Below are 24,466 nucleotides of genomic sequence, written 5' to 3' on the forward strand. Positions count from 1 at the left end.
TACTTTTCTCAGATTTTATCGCTTATGCATGTGTTTTTGTGTTCTTTTGTATATGTATGATTATGGAGACAATAGTGGAAGAAAGGAACCAAAAGTAAATCATGGATGCATTCTGTTGATGAAATCTTGGAGTGAACAAATTCAAATACACAAGTTGTGCGCGAAGACAAGTGAGTGTATACCAACCTCCATTGTGCTCAAGCTAATATATATTTTGGAAGGGCACAAGAGCAGTCACACTCATGTGTTCCAACTTGTGCATTACTATCAAGATCTTCATCAATATGACTTTTATTGAAGATGCAACGCGATTTATCGCATAGATGTGTGTCCATTTGTATGGCCTTGATGAAAAATATGGAATTGGGAGTATTTATTTGTGAAGTACTGTAGCAGCAGTGTAGCAAATTACTGTAACAAAAGTACTATAGCAGTTATTGTTCATAGCTCGCAGAAATTGAATTTCTACAAATTCACACGGGCGTGAAATTCCACACGCCCTTATGGATGCCCGATTCTACCCCTATTTAAGCTGCAACTTGAGATATTTTGAACGATTCTTTTCCCATATTTTTTCCATCTTTGGAGGCGCTCCATCCTAGGATTTGGAAAGGCTTTGGCAAGGTCTTTGGAGTGGTTCTACAGACTTTGACATCGCGTTCCTTTGGAAGATAGTTATTAGGAGAGCTTTTGTCTGTATCTATTCGGCGAGGTGTGCCCTAGGCTTGATGAGGAGACCCTTGGAGAAGATGAGGCTACTCCACAAGACCTTCGATACGGACTATGAGGGGGTTTTACTTATGGATTGCATGCTTTTACATTTGATTTCATTGTTTATTGTATCTTGCTTCATGGAGTACTAAACCAATAGTGGATGCTTGGACTTGTAAACCATAGGATGATTTTGTTTCATTGATCTTTTACTATGTTTCAATAATTGATGTTTTAAATTAGTTCTAATCTTGAATATTTGTTGAATTGATTTTCCCTTAGAGTGACACTAGGGTTAAGAATCAATCTTGGTAATCTTTGTGGATGAGTGCCACAACATGAGGGTTAGAAAAGTGATAAGTGCTTGTGTGATATGAATACGAAGCATTCTTTCCTTATGTTGAGCATTACTTTTCTCGGAGTTTTACACTAATATGTGTGTTTTTATGTTACTTTCGTGCAGGTAGGGTTGTGAGGCCGAGTATGAAGGAAAGAAACCAATGTGGATCATAATGCACCGATTTTGGAGGAAATCTTACTAAGGTTCAAACGCGAAGACATAGGTCGGGTGTGAGATGCTAGAATGTGTGCCAACCTCCTCGTATTTGAGTTAGCACAACCATTTGGAGGGGCACAAGGACAGTCACACTCAAGCATTCCGACTTATGCACATAGAACAAGATCTCCACCAACTTGTCCATCATTAAAGAAGCAAAGCAATCCACGATGTGAACGTGTGCCCGTTTGCGTCACCTCGATGAAAGTATGGACTCGGGAAGTATTTTAGGCCAGGTACTGTAGCAAAAGTACTGTAGTAGCAATGTTCACAGTCGGTCGAAAATCACAATTCTAACGAATCCACACGGGCGTGTGGAAATTACCCACGCCCATGTGGAAATTCCACATGGACGTGTGAAAAATCCACAAGACCGTGTGGATGCCCGATTCAAACTCTATTTAAAGCCGATTTCAACCCCAATTTCAGGATTCTTTTCTCCATCTTTTCCCCAACTTGAGAGAGGGTTTCGTCTAGGGTTTTGAGAGGTAATGGCTAAGGTTTTGGAGAGGTTCTACGGCTCCGACATCGTCATTCCATAGGAAGAAGATTGGTAGGGGAGCTTCCATCAAGGAGTATCCTATACCGGACCAGAGAATCCTTAGACGACGAGTTGAGGACTTTCCACATGACAATCGACACGATTATCTAGGGGGTTTCTCTATGGATTCATTGCTTTTACATTCTATTTCTTTGATTGTACTTAGCTCCATGGACAGCTAAACCCCTAGTGGGTACTTGGGTATTTGTGAATCCTAGGATGTATTTGTTTTATTGAATCTCTTTATTATACTTTCAATTAATTGATGTTTGTCGTGAGTTCCAACCTTGAATGCTGGATTGTATGAACATTTCCCCTAGAATGACACAAGGGTTGAGAGTTCTTGTTGGTAACCTTGTGAGTGAGTTACACACCACGAGCGTTAGACAAAGCTAGGTTGGAGAGGGTTGAGAGAGTGAGTCAAGAGGTACAGGAGCATCCCCTTTCCCCTTCGGCGTGATAGATTCTATCTCCATTCCTCGAGTTCTTTCTGGCCATAATAGAGTAAATGGTCTAAGGGATGACCATCCGCTGGGGCTTAGTTGCGCGTGCAACGGAGTAAAGCGTTGAGGTGATCTTAGTATCTAGGGCTTAATTGTGGTTAGGGACCTTCCATCTGGACCAAAGGGTTAGGTCTATAATTAGAGAGAGATATTTATCACTTGGAATCCCTAGAGCTCATTGCAACTCTACTCGAGTGCGAGGTTGAGAGGTTATCTAATCTATCCTCCGGGACATGTACAGAGTTAGGCATAGTTGACCTTAGATTTGGGACTATGTTTTTAAGGATTTTCACGACTCACCATTGCATTTATTAGGAAGCATAATAGAGGGTTCTTGCACTTGAAACAATTGTCCTAGGCTGAGCATTATCCGAGTACCCCATCTTTATTGATTGCCTTACCTCCTCCTTTACTCATGCTCTCTTACTTGTTGTTTTTATTTTTGAGAATTGAATCATTGTCACACTTATCATTACTGATTTCTCATATAGCTAAGAAGCGGATTAATTGTTTTTATTCCCTACTCCCTGTGGATTCAATACCCGCTCATATTTGATTATTACTTCGACAAACCCGTGCACTTGCGGGATATACGCAAGGGGACCTTGTCAAGTTTTTGGCGCCGTTGCCGGGAAGTGGGCGTTTAGAGATACTTTGCACTTTGTTTTGTTAGCTATTTCACCATACATTCTATTTCATATCTTTTTATTCTATCATCGTCCTGATTTCTTTTTCTTTCTTTTTGGGTGCAGCTCCAGGTTATGACCCGAGGGAATCCCTCAATATTGATTGAAGGAGATCCTGAGCTTGAACATACACTTAGAAGCAAAGGGAAATAGCCTGTGCAAGAACAGTCTAATTTAGCTGATTTGGAAGTGGAAGAATCTGAAAACATAGCAGAACAGAATGAACAACAGCGAACATTATCCGATTATGTCAGACCTTCAGTGTTGGGGACACAGTCGAGTATTGTGTGTCGCCCGATTACAGCTCAGAACTTCAAACAGAAGCCGGCATTCATCCACATGTTGCAGTAATCCGCACAATCCAATGGTTTGGCCGATGAAGATCCAAACAGTCATATTGAGAGCTTTCTTTAGGTGTGTGATATGTTGAAGATAAACGGGGTGACGGATGATGCAATCAAGTTGCCAGCCTTCCCATTTTCCCTAAAGGGGAGAGCAAAGCAGTGGCTATACTCATTACCTAAAGCGTTAATTACCAAGTGGGAGGAGATGGTAGAAGCTTTTCTGGCCCGTTGTTTCCCTCCCAAAAAATCAGCAAAGCTTAGGAATGAGATCTCATTCTTTGTTCAGTTGGAATTGGAGTCTCTATTAGAGACATGGGAAAGATCCAAGGAGCTACTGAGAAAGTGCCTGTAACACGGATTGCCAGAGTGGATGATTGTTCAGACATTTTATAATGGTTTGAACCCAAGTACAAGGCAACTCTTGGATGCTGTAGTACGAGGTATCTTAGGTAGCAAGACCCCCGATGAGGCCCGTCAGTTAATTGAAGAAATGGGGTTAAACAACTACCAATGGAATGCTAGGGAGAAGAAAAAAGTGGCCAGTCTCCATGAAATAGATGAGGTAACTTCATTGGCAGCTCAAGTGGAAAATTTGAGTAAGAAGTTAGATCTTCTAAATTCAAATAGAGTGGCAGCTGTGACTAATTGCACCGAGTGTAGTGGAGGACATGCTCCCTCTGATTGCCCGATCTCTATCAGTGATGTTTCTTCGGTGGAGAATGTTGATTTTGTAGGTAATGGCATGAGACCTCAAGGAAACCCATATAGCAATACCTACAATCCGGGTTGGAAGAATCATCCCAATTTCTCATAAAGTAATCTGGGTACACAAAAGGCTATGGGGCCACCGGGTTTCCAACAACAACAACAAGCCCCTCAAGTGGAAAACAGAGTCTCAGGTTTGGAAACCCAAATGAATGACTTAGAGAAGCACTTGACTAGATTTGTGCAATCTGCAAATACAAGGTTTGAATCAGTCGAGGCTACACTTCACAACCACACCGCCTCTTTGCATAACCTTGAAAATCAGGTGGGGCAAATTGTGAAGTCTCTCTCTGAAAGGCCACATGGAAGCTTGCCGAGAAATATAGAGACCAACCATATAGAGCACGTGAAGGCGATCACTTTGAGAAGTGGTCGTGAGGTTGAAGGTAGGCTTCTGAGTGAGAAGCCAAAAGAACACGCACCCGAGGTTATAGAGGTAGAAGAGGGAACATGCAAAGACAAAGAGGTGGCACCCCCACCTTTGAAGCCAAGAATCCCTTATCCCTCTAGATTGAAAAATGACCAAGGGGATGAACAGTACAAGAAGTTCCTGAGTTTGTTCAAGCAACTCCACATTAATATTCCTTTTTGTTGAGGCATTGGCCCAAATGCCTAAGTATACGAAGTTCATGAAAGACTTGTTGACTAATAAGATGAAGTTGGAGGAAAGTGCTTTAGTGATTTTAGATGCTTCATGCTCGGTGGTATTGCAAAAGAACATGCCAAACAAGAAGAAAGACCCGAGAAGCTTCCTCATTCCGTGTAATATTGCCAATCTAGTTGAGGAAATGGCATTGGCAAACTCAGGGGCCAGTATCAATGTTATGCCATACACCTTCATTCAAAAGGTAGGCTTGGGCGAGGCTAGGCCTACTCAAATGACTTTGCAACTAGCGGACCGAACAGTGCAACATCCGAGAAGCATCATTGAAGACGTGCTTGTCAAGGTGGACAAGTACATTTTTTCGGTTGACTTTGTAGTGCTAGACATCGATGAGGATGTAGATGTACCTTTGATACTTGGGAGACCGTTCTTGCGGACTTCCAAGGCATTGATTGACATGGATGGCGGAGAGCTAACTTTGAGGGTTGGAGATGACAAGCTCACATACCGCCTTGCTGAAGCCATGCGGCATTCTCTTGATTTTGATGATACTTTATACTTTCCAGACACTACTGATGAGATTGTTGATGAATACATGCAGGAAATGTTCAATCCGGACCCATACGAGGGTTTGTTCGACCAAGAGGAGGATTATGGAGAAGTAATGATGCTTGGTTCGACGGAAGAAGTACCATCTACCCCGGGGATCTTGAAGAAGGTGCTCCGGAAAATGAAGAGGGCTAGGAGATGCCACCGGAAACACTCCAAGGCTATTGGAGATGCTCGTAAATCAAAGGAGTTGGATGAACCATCACTAGGTGGTTCGAAGCCCAATAATTCACCCTCTATCCTCAAGAGACTTTGCACATCATGCTTTCAAACCATGGGTTCAACCTTCATCTATGAACCCCCCGTGAGGTAAGACAAGGTATGTGAAGCTTAGTGACGTTAAACAAGCGCTTCTTGGAAGGTAACCCAAGTGTTTACTGTTTTCTTATCTTCTAGTTTAGTTTGTTTGCATAAATAATTTTTTAAGGTTGGTGTACCCCGAATAGTTTGTTTGTGCCCCAAGAAGCGCTTGTTTAACATCACAAGCTTGATGTACCTGATGCTTACCTCAAGGGGGCTCATGAAGGAAAGATGTCCTCTTACCTGCAACCTTAAAGCATGATGAACATAAATTTTGCAAGTTAAAGATAGAGTGATAGAACTTGATACCGAATGAGGGAGTGTCACTCTTAGCTTATGCATTCTCATCCGCAGAAGTGTTGGGGTGTTTCTTGTAGCGACCTCTCGACCTCTTCAACTTGTTGAGCATTTTCTTCATAATCCCTGGGTATCTTGATGAACTTTGTCCTCTAGAGCAAGTGATGAAACTTTTTCATTCTCGACCTCTTGTTCTAGCCATCCTTCAAATGGATCTGGACATAGCAATCATCAATTAGCTCAACAGTGGTATCAAGGAAATACTAGGTGTTATCAAAATCAAGAGAGTGTCATATGGGCTCACCGAGGCGATAAGTCAACTTCTCATCCCCAATCCTCAGCGTCATTTCACCGACGTCCATATCAATAAGACCTTTAGAAGTGTGCAAGAACGGCATTACAAGTATCAATGGTAATTACATTGATGCTTGCATCTAAATCCGCCAATGCCTTCTCTTCACCTAAATACCCAATGTTGCATGGAATAATAAAGCTTCCGGGTTCTTTCATTTTGTTCGGCATGTTTTTCTATAGCACCGTCGAGCATGATGTAAATAAAATGGCAGATGCACTGTTCTCTAATTTCCTCGTGTTGGTGAAGAGGTCCTTCAAGAACTTCACATAGAAATTTCCTCTAAAATCATAATGCCTCTATGAATGGGATATTGATGTGAAACTACTTGAAGAGGCACAGAAATTTCTTGTACTACTCATCATTTTCATCATTTTTCACCCTTGAAGGGTAAGGGAATCTTAGTTTGTAAGGTGGGGATGCCATCTCCTCATCCTTACCCTTTCTCTCAATTTCTTTCTCCTTGGGCGATTCATGAGCAACTTTCTTAGCTGGAAGCTTACTCTCAAGTTCTTGAGCACTCCTCAAAGTAATTTGATTGTGATCCTGCAAGTACATGGGTTATCAAGTAATACCTCTCGTACACACACTAGAGGGTCTTATTCCCTTGGGTCCCAAGAGCTACTAGTACTTTCACCTAGATGACACTGTCTAATTGAACAAAATATTGGACTAAAACAAGATAAGAAAAATAACAAAGAGAAAACTGTGAACACATGGACTAAGGCTCACCACATAAGCATGTTAAAGAAGCAAGTAGCAATGAAAGTGCGAGGTCCTTGAGCTAGGATCCCCTCCGGACTACTAAAACTATAGGGATGCTAAAATTACAAAGGCAATGGTGATTGGGCCAAGAGACATCCAACAGTAAGCTACCCCCTATGGTACAGCGATAACCAATAATCCCATACAAGTATTGGGTTAGAATCACTTCCACCCAAATCCTCCTATGATTGCATTAAGTGATAAGATATCTCTAATTAAGGCCAATACTCAACTAGGTACAACCCTAATGGTTGGAGGGGTATGAAATACTCGATAATCACGGTGTATTCAAACATGAATCCCTTAAAAGCCAAGTGTGTCTAGTACAACCGCGATGGTCATGCTACCAAGTGCAACCCAGAAGTTAAAATACAGAGTTCTTGATAAGTGCTTGAGTAGACATGTTTTTATATATATTTTACATGCATTGAGCATCATTTTTACCATGGTTTATGTCTCATATTGTGTATTTGGTGTTCTTTTATGCATATAGGTTGTGAATGCCTTGAAGATTAAAAAGGAAGCAAAGATACGCTATAAAAACACATTGTTGGGAGTTCTTGTTCAATTCAAGGACCAAGATATGAGAAGAGTCCATGAACGTGGTGATGTGTGCCAACTTCCATGAGGATTCAAGTCAATTCACTAGTTGGAAAGGCACTGACACGTCCGTATATGCATGTAAACCACAAGTGCACTTGTGTCAAAGTAATGATCCCAGATAAGTGGGTATCATATCCACAGAGAGTAGGGAATAAAGACACTTAAGTTGTTTGTTAACTAATGTGAAATATGAATAGTGATAAGTGTAACAAAATATGAAATAATGAAAATTAAAGCAACAAGATAGAGAGCACAGGTAAAGGAGAAGGTAAGACAATCGATAAAGATGGGGTACCCAGATATTGATCCGCCTAGGACAATAATTTCAAGTGCAAGAACCCTCAATTATAATTCATAATTGATGCAACAATGAGTCGTGGAAATCCTTAATTACGTGATCCAAAATCTACCATGCCTAACTCTATACATGTCCCGGAGGAGAGATTAAATAACCTCTCAACCTCGTACTCGCATAGAATTGTAATGTGCTCTAGGTATTCCAAGTGATAAACCCTATTCCTAAGTATAGACCTAACCCTTTGGTCCAGGTGGAAGATCCCTAGCCACAATTAAGCCCTAGGTGCTAAAATCACTTCAATGCTTCACTCCGTTGCACTCGCAACTAAGCCCATTCACTCTATTATGGCCGCAAAGAACTCTTGGAACGTGGAGGTAGGATAGATTACATTTGGAGGGGAAAGGGGACGCTCCGCTACCTCTCGACTCACCCTCACAACTCTCTCCAATCTAGCTTTGTCTAACTCTCATGGTGTCACTCACTCACAAGAATTACCAACAAGAACTCTCAACCCTAGTGTCACTCTAGGGGAGTATTCATACAATCAAGTATCCAAGATTGGAACTTATAATAAACATCAATTAATTGAAAGCATAATAAAGATATTCAATTTAATGAATACATCCTAGGATTCACAAATACCCAAGTACCCACTAGGGATTTAGCTCTCCATGGAGCTAGATACAATCAATGAAATTGAATGAAAAAAAAAGCATCCATAGAAAACTCCCTCATTAGTCTTGGCGATGGTCTTCTGGAGAGTCCTCTACTTATTGCAAGGGCACATTTGTCTGGCCTAGGATACACCTTGCCAGATTGGTGCCGACGAAAGCTCTCCCACTAACCTTCTTCCAAACGGCGTACGATATCGGAGCCGTAGAACCTATCCAAAGCCCTAGCTAATTCCTCTCAAAACCCTAGCTGCCGCCCTCTCTCAAGTTTGGGAAAAGATGGAGAAAAGAATGCTGAAATCGGGGCTAAAATCGGCTTTTAAAAGGCTGGAATGGGCAATCCACACGCCCATGTGGCCGCCCCTATGGATTTTTCACACGAGCGCGTGGAATTTCCATAGCCCGTGTGGATTCTCTGTTTTCCTGTTTTCTCGGCCGGGTGTGAATAGTGCTGCTACAGTATCTTAGCTACATTGTTTACTATAGTACCCTGCTATAGTGCCAGCCTGAAATACTCCCGAATCCATACTTTCATCGAGGTAACACAAACGGGCACAAGTTTATGTTGTGGATCGTCTTGCTTCTTCAATAATGGACATGTTGGTGGTGATCTTGTTCTTTATGCACAAGTCGGAATGCTTGAATGTGACTGCCCTTGTGCCCCTCCAAATAGTTGTGCTAACTCAAGTACAAGTAGGTTGGCACACATTCCTACATCTGGAACCAAACCTATGTCTTCTTGTTTGAACCTTAGCAAGATTTCCTCCGAAATTAGTGCATTACGACCCACATTGGCTTCTTTCTCTCATAATCGGCCTCACAACCCTTCCTGCATAAAAGTAACATAAATACACTAATACTAGCGTTAAAACCCGAGAAATGTAATGCTCAACACAAGGAAAAAACACTTCGTATTCTTATCGCACAAGCACTTATCAAACTACCCCACACTTAAGCTTTTGCTTATCCTCAAGCAAAGATTAAAACATTATATGCATAGATGAAGGAAATATTGGAAGTGCTTGGCCTCAGGTTCACCAAAGCATACAAAGAAAGCATTCTACAAGGAAGGGAAATTTCCACACTAAATACAAAAAATCAATGCTCTAGCTAAAAACTTGAATAAAAAAGGACAACAAACCCGAAGTTGTGTAAGTGTGTGAACTCACTCAAAACACCCCAACAAGCACAAATAAACAATAAAACTATTTTGTTCCTTCTTTTCAATTTTTCCATTTTTTTTCAGAATTAACACAAGAAACGACTATAACTAGTCCCTTATACATCAAACATTAGTTTCCAAAAGAGTTCAAAGATTGAGTAGTGCAACAAGTGTCAATCGGTCAAAAATTCCTAGAAATTCAAGCAAAAACGAGAGCATGAAAACATTCAATGTTAAAAAATCTCCTAAACTCAAGAATACAATCAATGCAACTATGGTGAACCGCCGTTGGCTATGTGAGCATGTATATAAATCAAAATGACAAGATCCCCTTGCGTATATCCCGCAAGTGCACGGGTTTGTCGAAGTAATAATCCCGGGTGAGCGGTTATCGAATCCAAAGGAAGTAGTGAATAAAAAATACTCAAATTGATTCTTAGCTATATAAAAGATCAATGATAATGAGTGTGACAATGATTTAATTCTCAATAGTAAAAGCAACAAGTAAGAGAGCAAAAGTAAAGAAGGGGGTAAGGCAATCGATAAAGATGGGGTACCCGGATAATGCTCAGCCTAGGATAATTGTTTCAAGTGCAAGAACCCTCTATTATGCTTCCTAATCAATGCAATGATGAGTCGCGGAAATCCTTAATTACATAGTCCCAAATCTAAGGTCAACTATGACTAACTCTATACATGTCCTGGAGGAGATATCGAACAATCTTAACACCTCTTACTCGCATAGAGTTGCAATGAGCTCTAGGGAATCTGAGTGATAAATCTCTTCCTAATTATAGACCTAACCCTTTGGTCCAGGTGGAAGGTCTCTAACCACAATTGAGCCATAGATACTAAGATCACCTCAACGCTTCACTCCGTTGCACGCGCAACTAAGCCCCAACGGAAGTTCATCCCTTACACTATTCACTCTATTATGACCGCAAAGAACTCGAGGAACGGAGGTAGAATCTATCACGCCGGAGAGGAAAGGGGACGCTCCTGTACCTCTCGACTGACCCTCTCAACCCTCTCCAACCTAGCTTTGTCTAACTCTCGTGGTGTGTCACTCACTCACAAGGTTACCCACAAGAACTCTCAACCCTAGTGTCACTCTAGGGGAAATGTTCATACAATCAAGCATTCAAGGTTGGAACTCACAATAAACATCAATTTATTGAAAGAATAATAAAGAGGTTCAAAGAAACAAATACATCCTAGAGTTCACAATACCCGAGTACCCACTCGGGGTTTAGCTCTCCATGGAGCTAAGTACAATCAAAGAAATAGAATGTAAAAGCAATGAGTCCATAAAAAGACCCCCTCGATAGTCGTGTTGATGGTCTTGTGGAAAGTCCTCTACTCGTCGTCCAAGGATTCCTTCGTCCGGTATAGGATACGCCTCGACGGAAGCTCCCCTACCAACCTTCTTCCTAAGGAATGACGATGTCAGAGCCGTAGAACCTCTCCAAAACCTTGGCCAATACCCCTCGAAACCCTAGCGGAAGCCCTCTCTCAAGTTGTGGAAAAGATGGAGAAAAGAATACCAAAATCGGGGCTGATTCGGGTTTAAAAGGGCTGGAATCGGGCGACTACACGGGCGTGGATGCTTCATGCGCCCGTGCAGAATTTCCACACGGGCGTGGATGCTTCACGCGCCCATGCGGAATTTCCACACGGGCGTGGGTAATTTCCACACGCCTGCGTGGATTCTCTAAAACTGCGATTTTCGGCCGGCTGTGAACAGTAACTGCTATAGTGATTTACTACACTAACCTGCTACAGTACTCTAACAGAAATACTCCCGAATCCACTTTTCATCGAGGTAACATAAATGGGCACACGTTTATGCCGTGGATCGCTTTGTTTCTTCAATGATGGATAAGTTGATTGAGATCTTGTTCTATGTGCATAAGTCGGAATGCTTGAGTGTGACTGCCCTTGTACCCCTCCAAATGGTTGTGTAAACTCAAATACGGGGAGGTTGGCACACACTCTAGCATCTCGCAACCGACTTATATCTTCGCGTTTGAACTTTAGCAAGATTTTCTCCAAAATCGGTGCATTGTGATCCACATTGGCTTCTTTCCTTCATAATTGGTTTCACAACCCTACCTGCACGAAAGTAACATAAAAACACACATATTAGTGTAAAAACCCGAGGAATGTAATGCTCAACATAAGGAAATAATGCTTCGCATTCATATCGCACAAGCACTTATCACAAAACTACTATAAATGAGATGCGTGCACTATGAAACTCTCCCCCCACACTTAAGTTGTATATTGTCCTCAATGTACACATGCAAGATCACTCATAATGTAAATGAATTTAATTCAGATGATTCAAATGTGGGAGAAGCAATCAGAGCAATACTCCCCTGACTCCTAGTGTTGAATTTGATGGAGCTAAATCTTTGGGAGTGTTGTTCCAACGGGTTGTGAAGCTCACACGGCCAAGTGCCGAAACACCTTGGCCGTGCCCATGACAAAGTCTCAATTCCCATGATGACAAGACCACCTGCACGCATACACGAGGACGTTCAGTAAAGCTCAATAAAAATAAAACAACTCAAGTATATAAAAGATGAAGCAATGAATACAACTCGAGACAACAAAATAAAAGATAAACTCAGAAGGAGAGTCCTTTCTGAGTGTACAAGTCCAAAATAAAATGAGGAAATAAAAGACGAGGAAAATAAAATCAAGTGTCGATGTCATCCTCTGGCTCTACTTCTACTGCTGCTGGTGATAAAGTACATAGTGGGTCAACCGATGCTGGAATAGGAGATGGAGGTGCCGGAGAAACCAAGAGGGCTTGAGGAGTCCTCGGATATAGGGAAAATGACAAGCCGATGTCTCGCTCTAAGATCTGCTGTAATGTGTCAAAACTACCATAAACTCCATATACTGTGCGGCCTGCGCAGCCCTAATATCGGCAATCTCTGCTCAAGCCTCTGCTACCTCTGTCCGCATCACCCCCACATTGCTCTCGAGCCTCTCAAATTGATCATGGGTTCGAGATGGTGAAAACATGCGCACGAGGGGTGCGTCCTCTGTCACCAGAGGCGCCTCAGTCTCCATAGGTGCTAACTGAGGCTCGGGGGCAGGCTAGGAAGCCTCGGCATCATCACCCTCCTCCTCGGCTATCTCTAGGACCGGTAGAACCAGAGCATAAACCCCCATGCGAATAATGCGAACCATGCCCATCAATCTCATCGTCTCTAGGCTCAGGGGTGCAGGTATACTTATCTTCTCAGCCCCGCGAATATCACCCAAGAGACCCATGCCCAGAACTAGTCTTGTAATGTAAGGGCCCTAGAAGATCGCTCCCAATCTAGCACAGTGGCCCTGATGTCGAATGTACTCAGCGACGATGTGCCCTAGATGGATCGGTATGCGTTGCATCATCGAATACAAGTTCAGAAGCTCCTGCCGGCTCAGAATGCCAGTGCTATCACAACGGCCATTCACTGACCTGCTCATGATGGAATGTAGATATCGGTACGCAGGTTGGGAAAAACACGTGGCCTTGGACACCCTCGGCTCATACTGGGGTTAGGGCTCCAGGATAATATGTCGGTAACTGAGAGTACTCCTTAGTGTCTGTAAATGCCTCCTCGTACAAGCCGAGCCAAACTGAGAACTAAGTGATACTCAGACTATAGTGATGTCCAAGTTCTCTGAACTGAATAATGTCGAGGTCGTCGAATCTCGCATAGGATCTGTCAAACTCGAATGACAACAGAACCTCTAGTGTAAGCTCCCAGATGGCTGCCTCTCTAATCGACAACAACTACCTCCAACCACACACCGACACGATATCCTCAACCTCATCGGTGAGCTCGTCTACCTGCTGTAAATCCCTCAGTATGCTCATGTCTAAGAACCGAGTCTATTCGAACCGAAGTCTCGACAAATGCTTGAACAGAGCCTAGTGCACAGGATGGTGAATCTCATGCTCTCGGACTCAGGAGACGACTCTCGCGGTCACTGATCATCTTGCTTCTTTGATCAAGGTACCATAATATGTAAAAATTAAAAGAGAATTGATCAAACAAGTTAATTAAACATAGCTGCAGAAATCCATACGGTCGTGCGGAATTTCCGCACGCCCGTGTGGATCCACGGGGCGTGAACAAACGCACGACCACGCCTCAAACTCCACAAATGCACCATTATAATGGTTCATTTTCTTTTTAAATATAAATAAACATTCTAATTGAAGAAACGAAGCATTATTGACTAGTTTCATCGATGAAAATCATGAATTTGTGAAGGAAATCAAAGATAGGGCTTATCATCGAGTTGAGATGAGAAAGATTTGAAAAGGCCGGAAAACCAAGCAAAATCCTTCCAAATTGGTGATACGAGGTCAGGAAACAATATAGGAGTGTTCTCAGACAAATGGAGGATATGAGGGTGAAGAGAAAAGATAATCCTTTTAAGAGGACTCGCGCCTCTTGGCGTTCGGTATATCCGCACAGGCATGCAGAAATTACCCATGCCCGTGCGTCTCCACAGGAAAGCCTCACAAGGGCAGATGCACGCTACTGGGCGATCTCGGGAAAACACTTACTGCTTCTGAATGCTCTCGCACGGGTGTGCAGAAAATACCCACGCCCGTGCACCTGACCCACAGGGGCAGCCGCACGCCCCTGTGGCATCTCTGGACATCCAAAAAAATTTGCTAAGTGTTCTGCATGCCCGTATGGAAATTCAGCACGGGCGTGGACATTCACAGGCCCAACTCACAGGGGTAAGCGCATGCCGCTGTATATTCTCGGGATGGAGAGAGCTCCTCTATAGAGATTCACACGGGCGTGCGGAAAGTACCCCACGCCCGTGCGATTTTCACAAGGTTGCCCACAGGGTCTAGTCCACGTCGGAGTATGGTCTTGGGATAATCTGCTAATCTCTGCAAGAATTCCCACGCCTGTGCGGAAATTACCCACGGGAGTGCGAGAATCTCATGGTCATTCACAGGGGCGAGTTCACGCCCCTATGCCTTCTTTGGATGAGCTCGCAATGCAAATACACGGGCGTGCAGAAAATCCCCACGGATGTGGATTTTCTCTGGATGCTTTAGAAAATTCTGCAGGCTCTGGAGAAACTTTATGAAGATGTTTGTTTACACACTCGCCTACCCTAACATGCACATTTTACCAGTGAAAAATATGAAAAATAGCTCAAATGACCCAACTTCTCCAAATCCACATGAGAACACATGATGATAATTCAAATCCCACAATAAAATTGCAACACAAGTATATAAAAATCAAGACACCAACACTCAACACTTTATTCATACACACACTAAACTACTAAACTACAAAAACAGTAAACACTTGGGTTGCCTACCAAGAAGCGCTTGTTTAACGTCACTTAGCTTGACGTACCTTGTCTTACCTCACGGGGGCTCATACATGAAGGTTGCCCTCTTACCCATGGCTTGGAAACATGATGAGAAAAGTCTCTTGAAGGTAGAGGGGGAGTTATCAGGTTTGGGACCACCTAGCAATGGTTCATCCGACTTCTTCGGTTCACGCACATCTCTGACAACCATGGAGCATTTTCGATGGCGTCTCCCACCCCTCTTCAATTTTCGGAGCACCTTCTTCAAGATCCTTGGGGTAGATGGTAGTTCTTCCGTCGAACCAAGCATCATTACTTCTTCATTGTCCTCCTCTTGGTTGAACAAGCCTTCGAATGGATCTAGATTGAACATTTCCTCCATGTATTCATTAACAATCTCATCAATTGTGTCTAGAAAATACAAAGTATCATCGAAATCAAGAGAATGCCGCATACCTTTAGCAAGGCGTTATCTGAGCTTGTCATCTCCAACACTCAAAGTTAGCTCTCTGCCGTCCATGTCAATCAATACCTTGGAAGTCCATAATAACGGCCTCCCAAGTATCAAGGGTACATCCGCATCATCATCGACGTCTAGCACCACAAAGTCTACAAGAAATAGGTATTTGTCCACATTGACAAGCACGTCTTCAATGATACCCCTTGGATGTCTCACTGTTCGGTCCGCCAATTGCAAAGTCATCCTAGTGGGCCTAGGCTCGCCCATGCCTAACATTTGAAAGAAGGTGTATGGCATGACATTGATACTGGCCCTTGAGTCCGCCAATGCCATTTCTTCACCTAGATTGCCAATATTACACGGAATGATGAAGCTTGGGTCTTTCTTCTTGTTCGGCTTGTTCTTTTGCAAAACTGCCATGCAGGATGCATCTAAAATCACTGAAGCACTCTCCTCTAACTTCTTCTTGTCGGTCAACAAGTCTTTAAAGAATTTTGCATACTTAGGCATTTGGGCCAATACCTCAATAAAAGGAAAATTGATGTGGAGTTGCTTGAACAAATTCAGGAACTTCTTGTGTTGTTCATCCCCTTGGTCATTCTTCAATCTAGAGGGATAAGGGATTCTTGGCTTCATAGATGGGGGTGCCATCTCCTTCTCTTTGCTTGCTCCCTTCTCAACCTCTATAATCTCGGGTGCGTGTTCATTGGGCTTCTCACTTGGAAGCTTAACCTCAATCTCATGACCACTTCTTAAAGTGATCACCTTCACATGCTTTCTATGGTTGGTCCCGGTGTTACTTGGCAAGCTTCCTTTTGGCCTTTACGACAAGGACTTCGTAATCTGCCATACTTGATTTTTAAGATTATGCAAAGAGGCGGTGTGGTTGTGAAGTGTACCCTCAACTGATTGGAACCTTGTATCAGATAATTGTACAAACCTAATTTAGGCCTTCTCCAAATCGTTCATTCCGGTCTCCAAACCTGAAACTCGGTTCTCCATGTTTGAGGCTTGTTGTTGGAAACCTGGTATCCCTATGGCCTTTTGTGGACCTTGGTTGCTCCACGAGAAATTGGGATGACTCTTCTAACCCAGATTGTAGGTATTGTTGTATGGGTTTCCTTGATTCCTCATGCCATTACCCACAAAATCGATATTCTCAACCAAAGATGCATCACCAATAGAGATCGGGCAATCCGATAGAGCATGTCCTCCACCACACCCGGTGTAAGTAGTTATGGCTGCCACTCTATTCGAAGTTAGGAGATCTAACTTCTTACTCAATGATTCCACTTGAGCCGCCAATAAGGTTACTACATCAATCTCATGGAGATCGGCCACATTTTTCATCTCCATAGCATTCCATTGGTAGCTGTTTAACCCCATTTCTTCAATTAGTTGATGGGCCTCATCGGGGGTCTTGCTACCTAAGGTACCTCCTACTGGCGCATCCAAGAGTTGCCTTGTACTCAGATTTAAACCATTGTAAAAGTGTAAACAATCATCCACTCCGAAAATCCATGTTACGGGTACTTTCTTAGGAGCTCCTTGAACCTTTCCCACGTCTCAAATAGAGACTCCAATTCCAATTGTACAAAGGATGAGATCTCATTCCTAAGCTTTGCAGATTTTTTGGGAGGGAAATAACTGGCAAAAAAAGCTTCTACCATCTCTTCCCATGTGGTAATCGATGTTCTAGGTAATGAGTGTAGCCCTTGCTTCGCTCTTCATTTCAAGGAAAATGGGAAGGCTCTCAACTTGATGGCATCATCCGTCGCCCCGTTTATCTTTAGCATATCACACACCTCGAGAAAGTTCTCTATATGATTGTTTGGATCCTCATCGGTCAAACCATTGAACTGTGCGGATTGCAGCAACATATGGATGAATGCCGGCTTCAGCTAGAAGTTCTGAGCTATAATCGGGGGATGCACAATGCTCAATTATGTCCCCAATACTGAAGGTCTGGCATAATTGGATAATGTCCGCTATTGCTCATTCTGTTTTGCCATGTCTTTAGATTTTTCTACTTCCAAATCAGCTAGATTAGACTGTTCTTGCACAGGTTCTTTCCCTTTTCTTCTCAATGTACGTTCAACTTATGATCTTCTTTGATCAGTATGTAGGGGTTCCCTCGAGTTATAACCTGGAGCTGCACCCAAAAAGAAAGAAAAAGAAATCGGAGCGATGATAGAATAAGAAAATATGAAATAGAATGAATAAATGAATAGCTAAGAAAACAAAGTGCAACGTATCTCTAAACGCCTAATCCCCGGCAACGGCGCCAAAAACTTGACACATCCGTATATGCGTGTAAACCGCAAATGCACGGGTGTCGAAGTAATAATCCCAAATGAGTAAGTATCGTATCCACAGAGAGTAGGTAATAAAGACACTTAAGTTGTTTCTTAACTAATGTGGAAGATGAACAGTGATAACTATGACAAAATATGAAAGAATGAAAATAAAAGCAACAAGATAGAGAGCATATGTAAAGGAGAAGGTAAGGAAATTGATAAAGATTTGGTATCTGGATATTGATCTACAAAGGACAATCATTTCGAGTGCAAGAACCCTCTATTATACTTCCTAATTGATGCAACAATGAGTCATGGAAATCCTTAATTACATCATCCCAAATCAACCATGCCTAACTCTATACATGTCCCGGAGGAGAGATTAAATAACCTCTAAACCTCGTACTCGCATAGAATTGCAATGAGCTCTAGGGATTCCAAGTGATAAACCCTATTCCTATGTATAGACCTAACCCTTTGGTCCAGGTGGAAGATCCCTAGCCATAATTAAGCCCTAGGTGCTAAAATCACTTCAAAGCTTCACTCCGTTGCACTCGTAACTAAGCCCCAGGGGAAGGTCATCTCTTAGCCCATTCACTCTATTATGGCCACAAAGAACTTTTGGAATGTGGAGGTAGGATAGATTACATTTGGAGGGGAAAGGGGACGCTCTGCTACCTCTTGACTCACCCTCTCAACCCTTTCCAATCTAGCTTTGTCTAATGATCGACACAAAGTGTGTACACCCGCAAGCGCACGGGGTCGTCAAGTAATAAACCATTCGTGCATGCACGAGTGGGTCGTATTCCCAAGGGGCCTGAGGAGCTACCCTACTCACTTCTTACCTGTTGTTTAGCTCACCGATTCCAAGGTAGGAGAAAAGAAGAAAAGAAAGCGAAATGAAAAGCGAAATGAAATCTTAAGAAGTACGAAACAAGCAAAACACGGGAGATGCTCAAGGTTGGAAAACGTTCACGGATGTGGATTCCCAAGGGGGTTACTAAAGTGCAAAGGATACCGAGTAATTAAGCACGTGGCTAGTTGGACCGAGAAAACCAAAACCTAGGTCAACCCGATGGTCACGGCAATTGACCCCTAAATCGGTGCAAGTGTTGAGCGCGGAATCTCTTCCACCCAACTTCCCACACGATTGCAAGGAGAATGTCAGTTTTCACAAGTTAGGGTGGAAACACAAGTAGTTTTCAACCCTAGGATTGGAGGGGTACAAATACCCGATGGTCACGGCGTATTTATACAATGAACCCTTCCTAGTTTGGTGGAGTCTAGCACTAAGGCAATGGTCATGCTACAAAGTGGAAACACCGCTTTGTTGCTAAATTTATCCCCAATCGCGTCGCCGAGGCCCCAAGGCTTCAAATGTGCCTGAAATGTAAAAATAACACAATTTAAACCAAAAGGGCATCGATTCAACAAATAAATATAAAGAATCCTACAAAACAAATACATGCAGAGTACGTACTTTTAGACATTTATCATCTAACTCTCATGGTGTGTCACTCACTCACAAGAATTACCATTAAGAACTCTCAACCTTAGTGTCACTCTAGGGGAGTATTCATAAAGTCTCCACGATTGGAACTCATAATTAAAATCAATTAATTGAAAGCATAATAAAGAGATTCAATGAAACGAATACATCATAGGGTTCACAAATACCCAAGTACCCACTAGGGGTTTAGCTCTCCATGGAGCTAGATACAATCATTGAAATCGAATGTAAAAACAAAGCATCCATAGAAAACCCCCTCGTTAGTCATGGCGATGGTCTTGTGGAGAGTCCTCTACTCGTCGCAAGGGTCCTTTTGTCCGGCCTAGGATACACCTCGTCGAATCGGTGCTGATAAAAGCTCTCCCACTAACCTTCTTACAAATGGTGGTGATGTCAGAGCCGTAGAACCTCTCCAAAGCCCTAGCCAATACCTCTCAAAACCATAGCCGCCACCATCTCTCAAGTTGGGGAAAAGATGGAGAAAAGAATGCTAAAATCGGTGCTAAAATCGGCTTTTAAATTGCTGGAATCGGGAATCCACTTACCCATATGGGCGACCCTGTGAATTTTTCATACGGGCGTGTGGAATTTCCAAATGCCCGTGTGGATTCTCTATCTTCCTATTTTCTCAGCCGGCTGTAAACAGTGCTGCTAATGTATCTTTGCTCCATTGTTTTCTATAGTACCCTGCTACAGTACTGCCTGAAATACTCCCGGATCCATACTTTCATCGAGGTAATGCAAACGGGCACATGTTTACGTCGTAGATCGCCTTGCTTCTTCAATAACGGACATGTTGGTGGAGATCTTGTCCTATAAGCACAAGTCAGAATGCTTGAATGTGACTACCCTTGTGTCCCTCCAATTAGTTGTGCTAACTCGAGTATGAGGAGGCTGGCACACATTCCTGCATCTGGAACCTGACCTATGTCTTCGCGTTTGAACCTTAGCAAGATTTCGTCCGAAATTAGTGCATTATGACCTACATTGGCTTCTTTCTCTCATAATCAGCCTCACAACCCTACCTGCATGAAAGAAACATAAATTCACTCATATTATTATTAAAACCCGAGAAAATTAATGCTCAACACAAGCAAAGAACACTTCGTATTCTTATCGCACAAGCACTTATTAGTCACAAAGGCAGCCACATCTTCATGTTCCTTCTCTTTGTGAAGATTGCAAGACCTCTCAAAGATATGTCGATGAAGAAAAGTCTTATAGTCTACAACATGGACGTGTCCCCGCACATGTGGCCTCAAAGAGAAGAGTGTTTGGACCACGTTTTATGAAAAGTACTATAGCAAAACACTGTAACAATTTTACTACAACAGTACTGTAGTGAAATTACTGTTCATGCGCCTGCGTGCAAATTTCTGTAGCCCACGCGGGCACGTGGAAAATCCACATGGGATCGTGGGGGCACGTGACAGGCATGGTTTTGGGCTTTGAATAGACCGTTTGACCTATTCTTTGCGAACTTTTTGGCGAGGCTTTTAGAGAGCACTTTGAAGTTAAGGTGGCTAGAGTTTTGAAGGTGGTCTTTGGCAATATTGGGGGACGTCCATCAAGAACTTTGATCGATCTTCTCTCGGTCATAGCATAGAGGGAGCCTTCGGCGACCTAGTTTCGAAGAAGGATTCTTCAAGACGTTGGGCGACCAATTAAGGCCATCATCACGAATTCAAGGGGGTTTTTCTTCATGGTTTTTATTGCTTTTCATTGTATTCACCATTGTTTTGTAACTTGCTCAATTGAGGGCTTAGTGGCTATTTGGGCATGTGAACCCTAGGATCTATGTTTTTGTATTGATTTGCTCTATGTTCTATTAAATCCGAGTTGATTTGACTTTTAATCTTGTATTCCCATTGCTTGCATGTTTTATTGATCCTTATGGTTGATTGGATTTGCATGATTTGTTACTTTGATGAGAGAGAGTTCTCCATTAGAGTTAGAATTTCAAGGTTAAAGAGGGTTGAGAGGGTGAGTCATGAGATAGTTGAGTGTTCACTTTCCTTTCCGATTGAGTGTTTCCTATCTCCGTATTACCCAGACTCTATGAAACCATATTTGGTGTGAGGCATGAGATTGGGAGATTTCTCTGTCGAGACATTGTAGGTTGTTAGGGATCCTTCGCCGGGAATTAGGGTTGTATCTATATTTAGGAATCGGTTTCACTCTTAGGTGTCCCTAGAGCGTATTGCGGTCATTTGGTGTGTGAGGTGTTGTGATTGAGTGATTTCTCCACTGGGACCTTATAGGCGATTAGTACCCGTGGCTTAGAGGCAAAGGTGGTTGTTTTTGGATTACCTCGACTCATTAGACTCAGTTTAGAAGCATTTAGTGAATCTTGAGCTTCAAGTTAGATCCTATGGGGAGCAATGCCCGCGTACCTGATCTTTATTGATTGAGATTTCCTTTACTTGTTTTTCTTGTCTGTTTGCTTGTTTATTAATACTCTTGCAATTAGTTCATTTCATCACATCCATTGATTTTGACTAGATAACTAAGAATTGGTTAATACTAATATTTCCGTTCCATGTGGATTCGACTACCCACTCTCTGGGGTAATTATTACTCGACACCCGTGCACTTACGGTTTACACGCATATTCGAACATAGCAGTTCTCATGCAAATCAACACATCAAACTTCACAAGTCTTAAACCACAAACCACACAAATACCATATATGTAAATCAAAACATCCACAAAAGCAAGTTCATCCCAAGGTTCACCATATGCCCGTTGACTTTAGAAGTCTAGTTCATCATCAACAAAGGAGAAGGTATAGAAAAAACAAATACAAGACAAAGCTCATAACAACTCCCCTAAGATGAAGACTAGAAGATGGTGATGAGAACTTGCCGGATTCGCACTAGCAAGTTCCTTGATCTTTTTCCTTGAATGTAATCTTATTCTTCCTTTGATTTGCTAATGAAATTTGCCCTCTCAAACTCCCTTGAAGCCCTAGATCTGATATGTTTAGAATGGTGGCCAAAGTCTTCTCAAAAGATGCCCTAACTCTTCTTTTAAACCCCTCTCAAAAAGTATATGATTGGCATACAGGCTATGAAGATTCCAGTTAATTGACAAAATTCATGTAAGTTGCTACAACTTTGCTCTCCCATGTTGAGGACATTTCTGTAGGTGATTCTTGAACCTTTCCTATGTCTCAAAGAGAGACACCAATTCCATTTGTATAAAGGAAGATATTTCATTCTTGAGCTTCACAGATTTTCAGGGTGGGAAATAACGAGCAAGGAAAGCCTGTACCATCTCTTCCCATGTGGTGGTCAAAGCTCGAGGTAATGAGTGTGATAAGTGCTTGTGTGTTAAGAATGCAAAGTGATCTTTCCTTATAATGAGCATTACTTTTATCAGGTTTAAGCGCTAATACATGTGTATTTTTGTTGTTTTCCGTAGGTAGGGTTGTGAAGATATATTTTAAGAAAAGAAGCCAAAAGTAAATCGCGAACTCACCATTTGATGAAATCTTAGAAGGAACAAACGCGAAGACATAAGTTAGGCTCAAAAATACGTGCAATTATTAGCAAGCAAAAGTAGATCACCAACCTATATGTATTCAAGCAATTACAATGATTTGGAGAGGCAAAAGTGCAGTCACATTTGCGTATCCCGACTTGTTCATTATTAGCAAGATCCTTACCAATGAACCCGTTTATTGAAGAAGCAACGTGATCTACGGCATAAACGTGTGCCCGGTTATGTTTCCTCAATGAAAAGTGGATTCAGGAGGGTTTTTGGCAGAGTATTGTAGCAGGTTACTGTAACAATTTACTGTTGCAGTTACTGTTCACAGCTCGTAGAAAATCAGATATTCAAAGAATCCACACGGGCGTGTGGAAATTCCACATGCCCATTTGGAAATTTCACAGGGGCGTGTGGAACATCCACAAGCACGTGTGGATACCCGATTCCAGCCCTTTAAAAGCCGTGATTAACCCTGTTTTCTCTACGTTTCCCCATCTGAGGAGACGCTGGCGGCTAGGATTTGGAAAGGCTTTAGCAAGGCTTTGGAGAGGTTTGACGGCCTTCGACACCGTGTTTCCTTCGGAAGAGAGCTATGGGGGGAGCTTTCGTCGAAACCGATCTGGTGAGGTATGCCCTAGGTATGACGAGGAGTCCTTTGAAGAAGATGTGGCCGATCCACAAGACCTTCTACACGAACACGAGGAGGTTTTCACTCAAGGATTATATCTCTTTACTTTTGATTTCATTATCTATTGTATTTTGCTCTATGGAGAGCAAAACCCCTAGTGGGTACTTGGGTATTTGTGAACCCTAGAATGTATTCGTTTCATTGAATCTCTTTATTATGCTTTCAATTAATTGATGTTTATTGTGAGTTCCAATCTTGTATGCTTGAATGTTTGAATACTCCCTAGAGTGACACTATGGTTGAGAGTTCTTGTTGTTAACTCTTGTTAGTAAGTGACACACCACGAGAGTTAAAGAAACCTAGATTAGAGAGGATTGAGAGGGTGAGGCGAGCTGTAACCGAGCATTCCCTTCCCCTCCGGTGTGATCTGTCCTACCTCCATGATCCAAGAGTTCTTTGCGGCCATAGTAGAGTGAATGGGCTAAGGGATGACCTTCCGCTGGGGCATAGTTGTGAGTGCAACTGAGTGAAACATTGAAGTGATTTTAGTACCTAGGGCTTAATTATGATTAGGGACCTTTCACCTTGACCAAAGGGTTAGGTCTATGCATAGGAATAGGGTTTATCACTTGGAATCACTAGAACTCATTGCAATTCTATACGAGTGCGAGGTTGAGAGGTTATTCAATTTCTCCTCTGGGACATGTATAGAGTTAGGCATGGTTGACCTTAGATTTGGGACCATGTATTAAAGGATCTCCATGTCTCATTAATGCATTAGTTAGAAAGCATAATAGGGGGTTTTGCACTTGAAACGATTGTCCTAGACGGAACAATATCCGGGTACACCATTTATCGTCGATTGCCTCCCCTATCTTTTACTTGTGTCTCAATTATCTTTTATTATTTTCATTTGCATTGAGTTTGTTTTCACATCACTTTCAACATATTTTCATTCT

At 42.4% G+C, this 24,466-nt stretch overlaps 3 non-coding genes across 3 annotated transcripts; 2 read left to right on the forward strand and 1 right to left on the reverse strand.

The window, feature by feature from the left end:
- Positions 1-3,594: 3,594 nt before the first annotated feature.
- On the reverse strand, positions 3,595-3,701 carry LOC120272883. The gene has a single exon (XR_005540416.1). It is a non-coding gene; the product is annotated as a small nucleolar RNA R71 (small nucleolar RNA).
- Positions 3,702-17,094: 13,393 nt separating this feature from the next.
- Positions 17,095-17,201, forward strand: LOC120272741. Its single transcript, XR_005540281.1, has one exon. It is a non-coding gene; the product is annotated as a small nucleolar RNA R71 (small nucleolar RNA).
- A 5,307-nt stretch (positions 17,202-22,508) lies between these two features.
- On the forward strand, positions 22,509-22,615 carry LOC120272720. Its single transcript, XR_005540260.1, has one exon. It is a non-coding gene; the product is annotated as a small nucleolar RNA R71 (small nucleolar RNA).
- The last annotated feature ends 1,851 nt before the right edge of the window (positions 22,616-24,466 follow it).

This window comes from Dioscorea cayenensis, chromosome 11, assembly GCF_009730915.1.
Source record: "Dioscorea cayenensis subsp. rotundata cultivar TDr96_F1 chromosome 11, TDr96_F1_v2_PseudoChromosome.rev07_lg8_w22 25.fasta, whole genome shotgun sequence".
In the NCBI taxonomy this organism is placed as follows: Eukaryota; Viridiplantae; Streptophyta; class Magnoliopsida; order Dioscoreales; family Dioscoreaceae; genus Dioscorea; species Dioscorea cayenensis.